This window comes from Eucyclogobius newberryi, unplaced genomic scaffold, assembly GCF_026437365.1.
Source record: "Eucyclogobius newberryi isolate DKJ021-1_F unplaced genomic scaffold, fEucNew1.0.hap1 SCAF_9, whole genome shotgun sequence".
In the NCBI taxonomy this organism is placed as follows: Eukaryota; Metazoa; Chordata; class Actinopteri; order Gobiiformes; family Gobiidae; genus Eucyclogobius; species Eucyclogobius newberryi.
Window position 1 is genome coordinate 1,203,913 of NW_027316532.1, and position 18,011 is coordinate 1,221,923.

Here is an 18,011-nt window from a genome sequence, read left to right on the forward strand (position 1 = left end):
ATTGAGAGAGTGGACTCATACAAGTACCTGGTGTTCATCTGAACCACAAACTGGACTGGACTCATAACACAGACTGTACAGGAAGAGCCAGAGTCGGCTCTACCTCCTGAGGAGACTCAGGTCTTTTGGAGTGACAGGGCCACACCTGAAGACCTTCTCTGACTCTGTGGTGCATCAGCTCCTGTAGGTGTGGCCTGCTGGAGCAGCAGCATCACAGAGAGGGAGAGGAAGAGGCTGGACAGAGTCATCAAGAAGTCCAGCTCCGTCCTGGGCTGTGCTCTGGACTCGGTGCAGGAGGTGGGGGACAGGAGGGTCCTGGCTAGATTCACATCTATGCTGGACCATGAGTGTCACCCCCTGCAGGACACTCTGTCCCCTGCAGGACACTCTGTCCCCTGCAGGACACTCTGTCCGCTCTGGAGAGCAGCTTCAGTGAGAGACTGATCCACCCTCGATGTGTGAAGGAAAGGTTCCGTAGGTCTTTCCTTCCTGCTGCTGTCAGACTTTATAACAAAAACTGTTAGTCCTGAAGACTCGCAATACTGACCTAACCTAATACTGATGTGCAATTCTGTCATATGTGCAATTACTGTTGTGATTCATGTGCAATTACTGTGAAATTCGTGTGCAATCTATGTGCTGTCGTGACACATATTCCTGTGCAATTACTGTCGTGATCACATGCAATGGTATTTATTTATTTATTTATGTATTTATTTATTTGTCTATGGAAGTTTTTATTTATTTATAGGAGATCTTCTACTGAAAGTGTTTTTCAGACTTCCTATAAGTGATCTGTTCTTCTGGATCTACCTGCGTTGCACCAATGAAATTTCCCCATGTGGGACAATAAAGGAATATCTTATCTTATCTTATCTTACATTGGTTTGACGTACTGAATAGCATAACTTGAACAGTTACTAATGTAACTACGACGTGTATATATTTATATATATATATATATATATATATATATATATATATATATATATATATATATATATATAGTTAATATATGTATATTAATATTGATATTTATTTACTTATTTATATTTATTTATTTATATATACACACGTGGCCGTGAAAATGTTCCATGAAGTAGTGTAAAAGTTTGTGCTGTTTGTGAGGAAGAGGTGATGTAGGCGGGGATTAGAGGTGGGCTCTTCGCGGTGGCTCGTACGCCGCGTTTGCAAGGGCAACGAGGGCCTTTATCGCCGCGTGCGGCTTTAATTATTATAGTTTTTCATGGTACAATTTTTCCACAACTCGGGCATTTTTGACCCTCTAACATTGATGAATGTCACACATGGGGTCATAGGTCACACATGGGGTCATAGGTCACACATGGGGTCATAGAAGCGATCGGCTCGGCCTGAACTCCATTAAAATGGAGCTTGTAGAACGCCCGTCACAACAGCGCCAACTAGAGCAAAAAAGAAAAAACATGAAACTCTTAATCTTTGGCCTAGGCACATGAGACTTGGGACAGTGATAGAGCGACCTTTGACCTCTGACCTTTGAGGAGTAAAACACACCTGGAGCATCGCTCTATGATAAACAGGAAGTCAGCCATGTTGAATCAAAGTGGCACCGCCACGTTTGACTTTTTTTTTCAAAATCGTACTTGTCCCAGGTTTTTTGTCCGATCGAGCTCAAAACCTTTTACATCTAAAGACATTGAAATGTAATAAATATTAAAAAGAATGTTGATATTCTTTACGGTCTCTGCGTAACACGCCCTCAAAAAAGGCTTAATTTCCTGTTTTTTCAAAAACAAGTCACGCCTAATGGAAATGATCTGCGGAGCTCATATTTCACTCACTAATGTGTTTTTATGGCTTAGTGGAAATAAATAATACTATGTAACAAATGTACTCTATAGCGCCCCCTACCCATTGTGTGAAAAACTCAACATTGTCTGATTTGTTTGAAACTCATGGATTATATTCTCCTCCAGACGCCTTGAAAAAAGTGCATTGCAGATATTTTGTATTTTCAGCGACGCGATCGGCTCGGCCCAAACTCAAATAAAATGGAGGTTGCGAGAACGCCCGTCGCCAGGCGGAAAGGCGGTCGCGCGGGAAGAAGGCGGTCGCACAGGAAGAAGGCGGTCGCGCGGGAAGGCGGTCGCGCGGGAGGAAGGCGGTCGCGCGGGAAGGCGGTGGTGCGGGAAGAAGGCGGTCGTGCGGGAAGAAGGCGGTCGCGCGGGAAGGTGGTCGCGCGGGAAGGTGGTCGCGCGGGAAGGCGGTCGCGCGGGAAGAAGGCGGTCGCGCGGGAAGAAGGCGGTCGCGCGGGAAGGCGGTGGTGCGGGAAGAAGGCGGTCGCGCAGGAAGAAGGCGGTCGCGCGGGAAGAAGGCGGTCGCGCGGGAAGGTGGTCGCGCGGGAAGGTGGTCGCGCGGGAAGGTGGTCGCGCGGGAAGGCGGTGGTGCGGGAAGGCGGTGGTGTGGGAAGAAGGCGGTCGCGCGGGAAGAAGGCGTCGCGCGGGAAGAAGGCGGTCGTGCGGGTCAGGCGGTGGTGTGGGAAGAAGGCGATCGCGCGGGAAGAAGGCGGTCGGCAGTCGCGCGGGAAGAAGGCAGTCGCGCGGGAAGAAGGCAGTCGCGCGGGAAGGCGGTGGTGTGGGAGGCGAGAGCCATCATCGCCGCTCCGTGGCTTTAATTTTTCTTTGGTCTTCAATTTGAAGCAATGCTATTTTTTTGTTGAAATGTTTCTTATATTTTATGGGACTAAATGGCTCCGCTTGACTGGTTGTCATGGTGATTCCAGCACCTGTTCTGAACACAAACTTCAGTGAGACCCACATATTTCAGAAGGAATTCAACCACAAACTCAATCAAACCCTGCGTTAGAAACAGAGCTGCAAACAAAGGTCAGAGAGGAGCGCAGGAGGCTAGCACCCTGGCCTCACAGCAAGAAGGTCACAGGTTTGATTGCCGGTGGAGTTTGCATGTTTCTTTCCCAGCTTCGGTCCTGACCAAGACTCGACCAAAGATCTTGAGCTGAGTCCAGAGATCACAATAAAGAGAACCTTTTTAACAAGCTCTGGAACATTTAGTTGACATCTAATTTTTTAGAACTAAAAAAAGAATACATTTTGATCTCACCTGTTTCCTATTGGACTTAATGTGTAATTCCCTCTGCAGCCAGTAGATGGTGCCAAAATATTGCACACTTCACAGCATAGTGTATTAGCTGGTCTCTGAACCCAGTTGTACTGATCATGATTAGACGGGAGAAACTCACAGTCTGGAGACGATTCATCGATTTAAAACAGAACTAAGTAACATTTTCTATTTGTACATGTCATTATTTTTATTTTTCAAATTTGCAACACAAAAGAACAAACACTATGAAAGAAAATTAGACCAGAGAGAGAATAAACAAATCAAGATAATTTTCAACAACAACAACAAAGATAAATCATGGCACACAAAACCCAAAGAAAACATCCCATTTAGTCCAGAGTCCGTTGACTAACGGAATATGTGGCTCAGTCATTTTAAAGCACATTTTCTGCAGCAGCGTCGCTCTAGCTCTTCACCTAAAGTCACCCAAGTCTGTTTTTTGTTTGATAAAAAAGTGTTGTCATGTTCGGTTCATGTTTGTTTTTTATAGTTTGGTAAAAGAAAGAAATGAATAAAGATGAAGAAAACAAACAGTTGAAACAAAAGCCTGTGACTGGGCGTTGCTTTTCAGGGCGTAAAGATTCACTGAAACAAAAGACTGAATGATTCCTGCAGGTGCTCAGACAGGTTCATCTGCGGTTTATTTCAGGCAAGAAACAAAACAACAAAAGTATGTGAATGTTCCTCTGTCAGGACGAAACATTCTGTTTTCAGGAGAACCAACACAGGGGCCAACACAGGGGCCAACACGGGGGCCAACAAGGGGACCAACCCAGGGGCCAACCCAGGGGCCAACATGGGGACCAACACAGGGGCCAACACAGGGGCCAACACAGGGGCCAACACAGGGGCCAACACAGGGGCCAACACAGGGGCCAACACGGGGGCCAACATGGGGACCAACCCAGGGGCCAACCCAGGGGCCAACCCAGGGGCCAACACGGGGATCAACACAGGGGCCAACACGAAGACCAACACAGGGGCCAACACGGGGACCAACACAGGGGCCAACACAGGGGCCAACACGGGGACCAACACAGATTTGACTTGTGCTCCTCACTTGTTTTAAGAGCCAATAGCACAAAAGTGTTGATGTGACTTGTGGCAAAACGGGGAGAGTTGGGGGAGACGCCTTGAAAATGCGAAGCGTCTCGAATGGAGGCCTCTATTCACAGGGAGATGTGGTGAAGGATCGGGGACAGGGATATGAAGCACCTGGGAGTAGATAAGAAATGACATAGACACGAGGGGAGCTAGAGGATGCCAGCGAGTGTGGCGAAGTGCTGAGCAGAGACAGGCAGAGGTTATCTGAGAGACATGGGTCACAGACGCAGCAGAGGAAGCTGAAGTTGACTGTGAGTGAGCGAGAGAGAGAGAGAGAGAGCGTGGACTGGGAGAGCCGGGGCGTTTTATTGTCTTCATCTTTGTTTATTTGTTCCAGAGAATCTGACGTGGACTTTTCAATGTCGACATTGTCATTTGACGAAGAGTAAATTGAGGTCAAACTCCAGTTGGAAACAAAAACACAAACATCATTAGTTCAAGGTTAAAGTTTCTTGATTTGTCTCCATTTTTATGAAACAACAACACAAAAGCACACAGAAGGCAGAGCGTGGACAGGGAGAGCCGGGGCAGACGGCAGAGCGTGGACTGGGGGTGCCGGCAGACAGTGGAACGGGAAGTGCCAGCAGACGGCAGAACTTAGATTATAATAGACTTTTAATACATCCCAAAACCAGAGGAGGCGGAAGCGTCCGTGTAAAAGCACAGGGAGTCGGAGACTGAATGATTACGTCATGGAAAATTAAATACCGAGCCGATCATGGAGGAGATGGGACCAGAAGCGAGGTGGGACCGACGCCTTCGTCAAACAAGACGAGTCGAGAAGGGAGGGGACAGAGCTAGCCAGGTCAAACACTGTGGAATGAACTCCGTGAGGTAAGGTGGTCCGGGAGGGACGGAGTTGACGCATAGAAAAAACTGTAACAGATACGAATGACTGCGCTATGACGCAAATGTGGAGAAAGGTTAGTGTGAATTACGTGACTAGCCTACCAAGAGGGGAAAAAGTAGAAACCTGGAGGAGTTCTAGAGTGAAGAAGGGACCAGATTCTCACAGGCGGACGCCCGGCTTGGGTGCATTGATTGGGACGGGGGGCAGGCGGTCCTGGCGTAGCAGTGGACGTAAATGGAGTTAGGTCTTCCAGGCAAAACTTACGCAGGCTTCATATGTTATATTTATATTTAAAACGCCCAAAGTACTTTCAAATCAAAAGGCAAGACAAAAGCATCAGCCTAAAACAATACAGTGCAATGAAGAGTGGCAACAACAGAAGTGTAGAAAAGAAAGCGTCACTCCATGAGTGTTAAAGCCAGTCTCAGGTCGTGATGGAGCAGATCTCAGGAGGAAGTGTCAGAGTTTGAGCCTGACTCTGGAATCTGCCTTTGTTTATTAATAGTTCACATGTAATAAAACCAACACACCCAAAAACACAACAGCCGTGAGCTGCACCCTTCAGGTCTTCAGTCTCTGAGTCACTGAAGCATCAACGTTTTATTGTCTTCATCTTTGTTTATTTGTTCCAGAGAATCTGACGTTGACCTCTAAATGTCGACATTGTCATTTGACGAAGAGTAAATTGAGGTCAAACTCCAGTTGGAAACAAAAACACAAACATCATCAGTTCAAGGTTAAAGTTTCTTGATTTGTCTCCATTTTTATGAAACAACAACACAAAAGCTCCACTTTGAATACAGGAAAAATAATAAGAACTTCTCAAGACAAAGTGGAGACTAGGACTGAGCAAATAGAGTAAGTGGCGCCTCCTACTGGAGAACTTCACACTGAAGATCTGTGTGAGGAACAATGACACAAGTCTTCCCTTCTGCTGTTGTCAGACTCTACAACAAACACGGTCAGCCCTGAACATGTGTCATTCAGCTTCAGAATCATGTGCAATACTGTCAATCATCCTGGTCCATATAACAGCTTTAAATAGGAGTGTTATTATTACTTTTATTAAGAGTATAAGAGTTTTTTTACAAGAGTGTTTTCATAAGTTATCTGTTTAACTTCTGTGCCTAATCTGTGTTGCAACCCTGGAATTTCCCCATTGTGGGACAAATAAAGGTTATATTATCTTTAGGGCTGGGCAAGTTGACGCGCTATTATCGTGTTAAAGGCGCAATGGACAATTTTTCGGCGATTTGAGAACGCAGGCGGAAGTGCGCATGCCCCTCCCCCGTGCGGACTGATACAACACACACGTGTGTTTGTTTATTAGCGCGATGGAGCACATCACATCTCTCGTCTCCCGTAGATTTCTGTCCACTTCTGCGTCAGCTCGAACTGTCTTTCTCCGTCTTCATTTTGTCCCGTACACTGAGGGAACTATATTATGATAGATCCATGCGCTTAGGCACGCGGAAACGTGGGGACGAACCGCACGCGGCTGCAGGTGAGCGATAGGTGTGTTTTATGATTGATACGTGGCAGGACAAATGATTTATCCATGTCCTGCACATGCTCAGTGGAGGAGAGTCGTCCTGCACGTGCTCAGTGGAGGAGAGTCGTCCTGCACGTCCTCAGTGGAGGAGAGTCGTCCTGCACGTGCTCAGTGGAGGAGAGTCGTCCTGCACATGCTCAGTGGAGGAGTCGTCCTGCACATGCTCAGTGGAGGAGAGTCGTCCTGCACATGCTCAGTGGAGGAGTTGTGCTGTGTTGCTTTTCCCATGGTGTAAATGGAGTAAATGGGTCCCGCCGGGGGCCCGCGTGAGCAGGTCCCGCCGAGATACGCGAGAAGGGCCCGGCGAGAATCTTTATCAGCTGAATACATCTGTGAGGAGCTCAGGAGGAGGGAACTGAGCAATGGTTTCTCATTCAGAGAGATGTGATTTAGGTTATATTTTATTTTTGTCTGTCGGCTTTTAGTACATAAACTCTGTGCCCAGTTGCAAAAATGACGGAAATAGCGAGCCTCATGCGGCCCCAGAGGATTTATAGGGACAGCAGCGTCTTGATTTTCACAGAGACCTGGTTAACAGCAGAAATGCCAGACTCTATTGTAGGTTTGGACAATTTTCATCTGCTGCGGGCGACAGAACGAGAGAATGTGGGAAGAAAAGAGGTGGAGGTCTGAAGAAGAGAGGTGGAGGTCTGAAGAAGAGAGGGGGAGGCCTGGCTGTGTATGTGAACACGAGCTGGTGCAAACCCGAACACTGCACAGTGAAGCAGCAGCTATATAACAAAGACATTGAACTATTGGCTATTGGCATGTGGCCATATTATCTGCCCCGGGAGTTCTCACATGTGATTTTGATCGCAGTCTTTGTGGCCCCGTCTGCCAATGCCGAATATGCTTGTGAAGCACTGCTCTCCTGCACTTGTAGGCTGCAAACACAGCATCCACAGGCTCTCTTCCTCGTCTCTGGTGACTTTAACCACGCTTCTCCCTCTTCTGTTCTGCCGACATACACCCAGTATGTTACCTGCCCCACCAGAAACAACAGAACATTGGACTTGTTTTTTGCCAACACCAGGAGGCTCCTCCCCCCTCACTCCCCTGGGCAGCTCGGACCACACCCTTGTACATCTGAGGCCATGAACCCATCGTGTGCAGGCAGCCTGTGGTGCCCCGTGAGGTGAGGATGTGGTCTGCTGAGAGCGAGGAGGCTCTGAGGGACTGCTTTCAGCACCACTGTCTGGACTGAGCTTTATGACCCACATGGGGAGGACATCAACACCATCACAGAGCATCAGGACATCAGCACCATCACAGAGCATCACGGACTACATAAACTTCTGTTTTGAGAACTCTGTTCCCTCCCGGACGGTGCAACAAGCCGTGGATTAACCGTGAACTGAAGGCTCTGCTGAAGGAGAAGAAGAGAGCCTTCAGGTCAGGGAACAAGGAGGAGCTGAGGACTGTGCAGAAGGAGCTGAGGGGGAAGATCAGGCAGGCGGAAGATACAAGAGGAGGAGCAGCTGCAGCAGAAGAACATTCACACCTTCCTCTTCACACCTCCGCCCCGGACCATCAGCTCCCCACTCCACCCGGACCCACCCATCCCCCCAGCACACAGTCCCCCTGCCAACCACTGACTGTCACAGCAGCACAGGTGAGGAGTGAGCTGAAGAGGATTAAAGTGAGGAAGGCCGCAGGACCTGACGGCAACAGCCCCAGGCTCCTTAAGTCCTGTGCAGATGAACTGTGTGGAGTTATGGAGCATGTCTTCAACATGAGCCTGAAGCTGAGGGTGGTACCACAGGTCTGAAGACCTCCTGTCTGGTACCTGTGCCCAAGACACCACGCGCCAAAGACCTCAACAGCTTCAGGCCAGTGGCTCTCACGTCCCACCTGATGAAGACACTGGAGCGGCTGGTCCTGGACCACCTCCGCTCCACCGTGAGCCCAGCTATGGACCCGCTGCAGTTTGCATACCGGCCTGGCATCGGAGTGGAGGACGCCGTCATCTCCCTGCTGCACCGCTCTCTCTCTCACCTGGAAAAGCCTGGCAGCTCTGTGAGGATCCTGTTCTTCGATCTCTCCAGCGCCTTCAACACCATCAGCTCCTGAGGGACAAGCTGGAGATGGCTGGTCCTGATTGTAAACCACTCTGAGAGAACCCTAATCTGTGGAGGCGACTGGCGGAACTATAAATAAGTCCTGTAAATGTATGAAGAATATAAGACAGCTTGACATCTGGAGGGAGATGAAACCTAATATACATTAATATACCATTGGGTTAGGGTTCTAATCCAAATGCAATCTTTTCCAGATGGACTATTTATTTATCTTCAATAAAGACGGATCTAAAATCACAGAATCTCTAAATTTCTGTATATTTGGAGGAAAGACAAAAAAGACAGTGTGGAGGTTCAATGCCAGCTGCTTAATAACTGGCACTTAATAAAACTCCTCCCCACCTCGTGTGAAAGAGGCCGTCATATCCCTGAGACCAAAAGAAGGGAAGGAGCGACTCATAGAGACTATTTCTATTCTGAAGGTGACCTCAATTATGTCCAAAAGAACGGAACAAATCCTCCCAAACTGAATCCACAAAGACACAAGACAACATAAGACCATCTTTACACACAATGAGACACACACAAACACAACTAAACAAAGATGGAACAATAAGTCTGGACGAGGAAAAGGATTTGATTCTGGAGCTGGATTTATTTATTTAAAGTGATAAACACATTTTAAATCGACAATTTAATATACAAATATTGAGGCTCTTTACGATGGTCCAACATCGAGAAGTAAAATCAAAGGTCATGTTGTAGAAGTTTAAATAATCAGACCAAAGGTACGTTTGTGTCTCTTCTTTATTTGCTTCCATCAAAAATCAACCACACCTGTGCAACCAGAATCCATTTAAATACCCTCACCCCTCCACTACTTCCTTCACCCTTTCACAATAAGACTCCTTTTGTGTGTGAGACATAATAATACATACATACATACATAATGCAGGTTCGCCATACAGGTCCCCCCCGAACACACAAAATAACAAAATATAAACAAAAGTCAACAGTAATGCTTAGGAACAGTAATAATCCTACCCCTACCACTGCACCTGACCACCACTGAGGGTGAGACTGGCCTATGCCCACTATCCCTGGTAATGGCTGTGGCAGGGGGGCGGCCAGGGCGAGCAGGGGGGCGGCCACGGCGAGCAGGGAGTGCCAACTGCACATCATCGTCCTTAAGTAAATGGGCCGGTTTTAAACGATCCACCGAAACCCACTCGTGACAAGTTCCCCGCTCCACCAGGAAGGCCTTAGGCCCAGCTTCCAGAACGCGAAAGGGGCCATCGTATGGTGGCTGTAGTGGCAAACGATGTGCATCATGGCGGATGAAAACATACCTTGCCGACATCAGGTCCTGCGGCACATACGACAGAGGGAGACAATGATGAGCAGGAACAGGAGCAAAAACCTCAGCTTCCCTGTGATAACCTGCCCGGCTAGCCACGCTAGGGCCTACCCCCGAAGAGCCCGGAAGAAATTCCCCCGGGACCCTTAAAGTCTGTCCGAGAACCAACTCCGCAGAAGAGGAATTGAGGTCGTCTTTGGGGGCCGAACGCAGGCCCAACAGGACCCAGGGCAGCCTGTCCACCCAACTACTGTCCACAAGAGAGGCGCGAAGAGCAGCTTTCAAAGTGCGGTGAAAACGTTCACAAAGCCCATTAGCCTGTGGATGATATGCAGTTGTCCGGTGGAGTTTAACCCCCAAACTACCAGCCACAGCATTCCACAGCTCGGAAGTAAACTGCGGGCCCCTCTCTGAAGTCATGTCCAAGGGAACCCCAAAACGCGCGACCCAGGAAAAAATGAATGCCCGTGCCACCTCAGCTGAAGTAGTAGACGACAGAGGAACTGCTTCAGGCCAACGCGTAGTCCGGTCTACCATAGTCAATATGTGTGTAAATCCCCTGGAAGGGGAAAAGGACCAACCAAATCCACATGGACATGCTCAAACCGCCTGTCAGGAATCAGGAAAGGGCCCAGTGGAGCTTTGGTGTGGCGTTGCACCTTAGCGCGCTGGCAGGCAACACATGTCCTTACGGAGGCCAGGCCACACAAACTTTGCCCCCACCAGTTTCACGGAGGCCTTAACCCCGGGGTGAGACAAGGAATGAACAACATCAAAAATCCGTTGACGCCAGCTGACAGGAACCAAAGGCTGCGGTTTGCCTGTAGACACATCGCAGAGAAGGGTTGCACCACTGTCGTGAAAAGTAACATCATCCAAAGTCGAACTACACTCCGTAGCTGTACGCAACGTTTTAATTTCTGTGTCCGTAAGCTGATCTGCTGCCATAGCGGCATAGTCCACCCGCAAATGTACAGCCCCAATCCGAGCTCGAGAGAGACAGTCGGCCACAAAAGTATCTTTCCCGAGCAAGTGTTGGATGTCCGTGGTAGTCCGTGCAGTCTTAGCTCTGTCAAAAGCCTGCAACCTCTCTGGGGTCCACTCGATCTCCTGATTACCCTTCTTGCCCCTGAGTGCTTCGTACAAAGGGTGCATGATGTGGGCAGCCCGCGGAATAAAGCGGTTATAAAAGTTTACCATACCCAAAAACTCCTGCAGGGGTTTCACTGAACGGGGACACGGAAACGCTGAAATAGTTTCCGTTTTAGTAGGCAGTGGAACAGCACAATGAGGCGTCACACGGTGGCCCAGAAATTCAATCTCCGATAATCCAAACTGACATTTCGCCGGGTTCACAATCAATCCATGTTCAGTAAGGCGCTCAAACAGCAGGCGGAGGTGTGACCTGTGCACCTCCGCTGTGGGACTGGCTACTAGAATGTCGTCAAGATAGACAAACAGAAAAGGCATTTCACGTAACACAGAGTCCATAAGCCGCTGAAACGTCTGTGCAGCACCTTTCAGTCCGAACGGCATCCTCAGAAACTCAAATAATCCAAACGGAGTAATCACCGCTGTCTTGGGCACATCTTGAGGATGAACTGGGACCTGGTGATAACCTCTCACCAGATCTACTTTTGAAAAAAACAACCGCACCCGCCAAATGCACAGAAAAATCCTGAATGTGTGGGACTGGGTAACTGTCGCTAGTGGTGGCGTTGTTGAGGCGTCGAAAATCCCCACATGGTCGCCACCCACCGTCGGACTTAGGAACCATGTGCAAAGGGGAGGCCCAGGGGCTGTTAGAGCGGCGCACAATGCCGAGCCGCTCCATATTCGTAAAACTCCTTTTTGGCTATTACGAGCTTAGCCACATCCAAACAGCGTGCCCGAGCAAAAACCGGCGGGCCCTCTGTGGTAATATAATGCTCCACCCCATGTTTAGCTACAGCAGCAGAAAATGTAGGGATAGTTAGAGCAGGAAACTCTGCTAAAAGTCGCTGGTATGTATCCCCTGCTGCTAGCATGTTAGCGAGGAGCGGTCCAGCCCCCCCAAGCGTACATGGATAAGAACTAAATGATACAGCGTCAATCAGACACCTATTAGCAACATCCACTAAAAGTCTATAAGCACACAAAAAATCTGCACCAATAATGGGAACTGTAACAGAAGCAACTATGAAGTCCCAGCTGAACACATGTCCATTAAAACAAACAGAAATTAACCTGGTGCCGAAGGTGCGGATGGAGGTCCCGTTGGCCGCATCCAACGAAGGCCCCTGTCCAGGTCCCAAAGTGTCAGCAGAGGAGGCGGGAACGATGCTGCGCTGCGCCCCTGAATCCACCAGGAAACGTCTTCCTGACATGCCGTCCTCAACGAAAAGCAGCTTGTCTGATGCGCCGATGCACGAAGCTGCGAGTGTGCACCGGCTCTCTCGTTTCCCTGCTGCTGAAAGGAGCACGGCGGAATGCAGCGCCGGGCTTTCACTCCAAAACGCCGATGATAGAAGCACAGCGGGCGCTCCCTGCGCTGACGCTCCGTGACCGCCGCGACGTCCACAGCACCCGGGTCCATCGGCTCACCTGGCAGCAGCGCGTGCACGGCGGAGTAGTGACGGGACGCCAGCCAGAGTTTATCTGCTTCTTCCGCCAAACCCCGGTAATCCTCACTGTTCACGAGCTCCGAGGAGGCAAGGGCGGTGCGCACGGGAGGCGGGAGCTGGCGCAGGAACAGGTGGGTGAATAGAAAAGATGCATCACCGGGTCCCAGCAAGGCTAACATGTTCTCCATGAGTTCTGAAGGTTTACTGTCACCTAAACCTGACATCAACAGCAGGCGATCGGCTCGCTCCAGGTCAGACAGCTGTACAAACGTAGTAACTGCGTCTTCAGCGCCTCATACTTGTTACCATGCGGCGGGGCAGGGGGCAGTCCCATCAGCCTGCGAGTAGTGGCAGAATCCAACACCAAAACAACATGAAAATACTTTGTCTCGTCGGCAGTGATGCCTCGTAACTGGAACTGCACCTTGTCGAAGTTTAGTCTATACAGACTGCGGGAGGCGAGGATCGTTCTCAAGTTCTTTATTTGATGAAAACATGGAAAAACAGGCAAAACAGTAGCGTGTTGTTCGTCTTGCAGCTGAGATTCGACCCGTCACAAGAATTAGCTGTGTTTTATATAGCTGTTGCTTGGGTCTGATAAAATGGCCTGACGTTGATATGACGTCCGCTTTAAGATTGTTTAGACTAGTCCACAGATAATCAGAAAATACACAGAAAGTTCATCGTGACCCATATGCCGTAAGATCGTCGTGACTCATGATAAACAGGACACAGACATGACAATAATTTGATCAATATCCACAATTCCCCCTTTTGATCACATCCACATGTGATCACACTAAAGAGGCGCCAGACGCAACCTCACAAAATAATAGAACTTAACCCCCCAAAAACATACTAATTGTTTAAAAATCATATTAAATCATTGTATAATATTGCAACTCAATAAAAGAAAACATGTATTAAACATAACCCATCATGGACACAAAATGGTGTAAGACAAGGAGCATGGTGGTTGTAGACCAGACCAGATTTTCAAGTGTTGGCTTCAAGAAATGTCAGTCTCGTCATTATCAGAGTCAGATTCTTGATTGACAGAGTAATAGTCAGCCTCTGTCATCAGGGCTAGAACATGTGCTGGTCGGTTAGTAAGAGCAGTTGCAATCAAGCGTTCAGTAAGTGATCTAAGACAGGGTACAACACAGCATCCAATCATAATCAACACACTAATAATAATAAGGATAGTGGAGAGAAAATAGAAGCAACAGTGCCAGTCCAAGGACCAAATATGCTGTATAACCAGGCAGACCATGAGTTATCAGCAGTACCTGAGTTTTTAGCAAGTTCAGCTGAGAGAGATTTGAGACTAGCTAGTGCTTCAGCAACCCTGCCATCAGGGGCAGTATTGTTAGGAATAAATGTCCAGCAATCAGTACCAAACATTGAGCAAATACCAGATTTCTCAGCTAAGAGCATGTCAAGAGAAACGCGATTCTGCCAAGCCATAAGTGAGGTCGGAGCCAATTGTTCTGTAATTCCCTCTAATGCGTCTATTGTAAAGTTCAAGAATCTTTGCTGATTATAATAAATGTAATTTAACCATTGAACATTAATATTAGATGTTGCCCAACTAAATAAAATAGACTTAAACCCAGCCACTACTTCATTCTGTGCCTGAAACCCATATGGAACGCCAACCGGGGCTCCCACAGAATTTATATAAACACCTGGGTCAAAAGATCCCAGGGGGCTGGCGAGGGAGCGTCTAAACACTCTAGAGTGAGGATGCCTAGGTAGGTTGTACTTGAAATCTTCAGTAGTAACGGGGACAATAGTGAATGGTAAAATCATCACTACTAGAGCACATTCACCTGTCCAACGTGGTGGAAGGATAGCTCGGAGTTTTAGGTCACCACAGAGCCACCATAAGTCAGCTCTGGGTAAGGTCTGTCCTAAAAAAACATGATGAAATGAGGGGAAAGCAGAAATGTCAGTTGATGTGTTGCAATACGTTGGAGGAAAATGACCAAGCCTAGTCCTGCTGAGAGTAGCGTTGAAATAGAAACAGTTAAAGCCATGTTCAGCAGTAGAGAATATCACAGGTACGTCTTTGGATGTTGTAACGGGGTATGTTAAATGTAAATGAGTACAGTCCTTGAAATTGTCCGAAGAATTAGAAAACAGAGAATGCACACAACTGTCACGCTGTGAGTCCAGAGGGAAAGGGGCAGCTATAAGCTGGGGTCTTGCAGCTGCACAAGCTAAACACAATTATTTCTTATTTGTTTTAACAGTGTACTGTACCCATTTAAGCCATAAGTTAATATTGACATCGGAGCCAGTTTCCAAATTGATTACATCTTCTAATGAAAGGTCAGAGAAATATTTTGGTATGGGGTAAGAGGGTGCAGGAGATTGGGTTGATTCCTCTATGGGGGCCGATACTTCAGAGATACTGATTGTCATTAATCCCCTTGTTGGGTTGAACTTAGAAGAATAAGAGCCCAATACATATGTTCCGTTATCAGTGAATTTCGGATCTTTTAGAGTGATTATTACTGGATCACATTTTTCGCCAGAAATAGTTTTACCCTTAATAATCGATAGTCTTTGCTTCAAATCTACAGAATTTGGAATCGGTGGTTCATAACCCCAATCACCACTGGTATTAGCAATCACAAAATGCCATGATTCACAATTACAACCATGAGAGTTTTGAGTTTGCCCATAGATATTGATACGCGAATAACAGCTCTTAGGGCTGATGCACAGAAATTTTTCATATTCGGCATTCTCACAAGGTGTTGTACAATGGTGTATTTGGCATGCATCTACTGAAATCACACAAGTCACACCCTTGGTGCATTGCATCTTTATCGTGGGTAGTGTGTCCGCAGTCGAGTACAGTCCCATAGCCCTTTTTGGTCTACTCCTTGCCCCTTGTCTCATACCTGTTTTGCTTGCGTTCACCCGCCAATTTTCAATGTTTCCATGTTTCTCCATGGTGGTATTGACGGTGTCAGAAGATTTTGGGGCCAGATTGTGTCCATGTGGGGATGCATTCAGGAGCCATAGGGCTAAAAACACAGAAACAATAGACATGATTAACACAAAGAGTAAGTTAAAAATACTTTTAAAGTATTTATCATCATTTTCAATCTTTCGCCAATACTCCCCCCGTTTCTTTTTCTCCTCCTGGATTCCACTGGACCGGGTCGGTTGGCGAGGAGGCTCCTCCATCCGGAAGAGCCGCTGCCCCTTGTGCCAGGTCATCCTGCACTTGTGCAAGGGTTCGTTCAGTTGGGTTTGTAGGACTCTTTGCACAGTGGGCGAGGTGGTACCAGTACTTCACTCCAGAGCGATCAACCTGTACAGATCTTCCTGTGGATTTAGTCACTTTGTATGGCCCAGTCTGATAGGGTTGGGTCCAGGTCTTTCGTCTGTGTACTTTGATGTACACCCAGTCCCCAGTTTTAACCATAGAGTCAGTCAGTTCATTTTCTTCCACAGCCGTGGTTCTTTGTCTACAGGAGTGTATTTGAGACACTATAGCCTGAAGCTTTTTCACATATTCATGATGTGATAGGTCCCATTCAATAAATGGAGCGTCAATATCGAATGGGCCAATCGGTTTGTGCATTTCTCTCCCAGTCAGCAACATGTGTGGAGAGTAGCAGGTAGTTTGGTTGACGCTGTTCCTAATGTCCATTAGGACAAAAGGAAGAGCCGTGACCCAGTCAAGTTTTGAAGTTTGCCAAACCTTTGCTAATTTTCTTTTGATGGTTGCGTTCATACGCTCAACCTGACCTTGACTAGATGGATGGTAGATACTGCCAAATCTCTGTGAGATGTTCAGAGCCTTTAGAACGTCCTTCACAATTTTAGCAGTAAAATGACTACCATTATCAGATCTTATTTGAAATGGTACACCAAACCTGGGAACTACGTCTGTCAATAAGTGTTGCACTACTTCCTTGGCTGACTCTGTTCGGCAGGGGAATGCATCTACCCATTTTGTATATTCACATACAATAACTAGGAGATAACGAAACCCTCTGGTGCGCATGTCCGGACCCATGTCTGTGAAATCCATGACAATTTTTTCAAATGGTGAGTTTGGGAGTGTAAAGGTTCCAGGCGGAGGTTTGCATGTCTTCTTAGGGTTCATGGTCTGGCAGGTGTGACATTCATCCACCCAGTACTGTAGGATGTTCTTCATGTGGGGGTGCCACCATTGATCCATCAAACGTATCATCGAGCTCACTCCACGATGTATGGGTGGGTGATATTCTTCAAACATAATTTTCAGTAGTTTGGTGGGAGCTGCTACTTTCCCTTCATGATTCCTCCATAGTCCATCTTTGTCTTTTGTTGCTCCCTTGAGTTGCCATTGGTTGTGTTCATACGGTCCCGCCTCAGATTGGATTTCCTTAATGTAATTCAATTCAATCATGCTCTGTTCCGGTTCTGGGTCAGCACTCTTTGTTTCCTGTTTCTTAGATTCTGCTGCTGGTTCATTTTGTTCGCCATCCTGTAGATCTTCCTTTCTTGCTACCATAGCTCTTCCAGAATAGTTTGCTGCTTTCTTTGCTGCAATGTCAGCTGCTCGGTTTCCTCTTGAGATCCAGTCGTCCCCCTTTGTGTGAGCTTTGCATTTCATTACCGCAAGCTTTTGAGGTAATTGAACAGCACTGATGATTTCTCTGATGATTTCTTCATGTCTTACTGGCAGACCACTGACCAGTCTGAAACCATTTCTTATCCAGCCTGGAATGGAGATGGTCAGAGTCTTGAAGGCATAGGCGGAATCTGTATAGACGTTCACTGTGTGTCCCTCGGACAGTTGTAAGGCTCTTAAGAGAGCCATCAGTTCTGCCAATTGGGCTGAGCCATGTTTGATTGGTTTGGCCTCTAAGGTCGTGTTTTGTCCGTTCATATCTTGTGATACAATCGCATATGAAGATGTTACCTCTCCTGTTTGTGAGCGGTATGAACATCCATCACAAAACAATGTCATTTCAGCATCTGCTTGGGGAGTTAGCTGGAGATCAGCTCTGACGAACAGTTCAGTCTTTACCTTTTCTTCGCAATGGTGTGGCACACCTTCAGCGTCATTCATCATGTTTGTTGCCATGTTGGTGTTCCCGCTCACGTAAGAGATGTGTGGTTGTCTGAGCGTTTGAGTAATTCCTGTTGCCCTTTGTGCAGTTGTGATGAACAGTTTGGAATTCAGGTATGCTTGAATTCCATGGTTGGTATGAACAACCAGAGGGTAATTCTGGACCAAATGAGCGACCTTGTTGATGGTTTTAGTTAGAGCGGCAAGGTATCGGGCACAACCGGGCTGTGCTTGGTCATGTACATCAAGTTTGCAAGAGTAATGTTTTAGCACCCTTCTACTTCCACTTTGTTTTTGATACAATACCCCATAGACAAAAGAGTT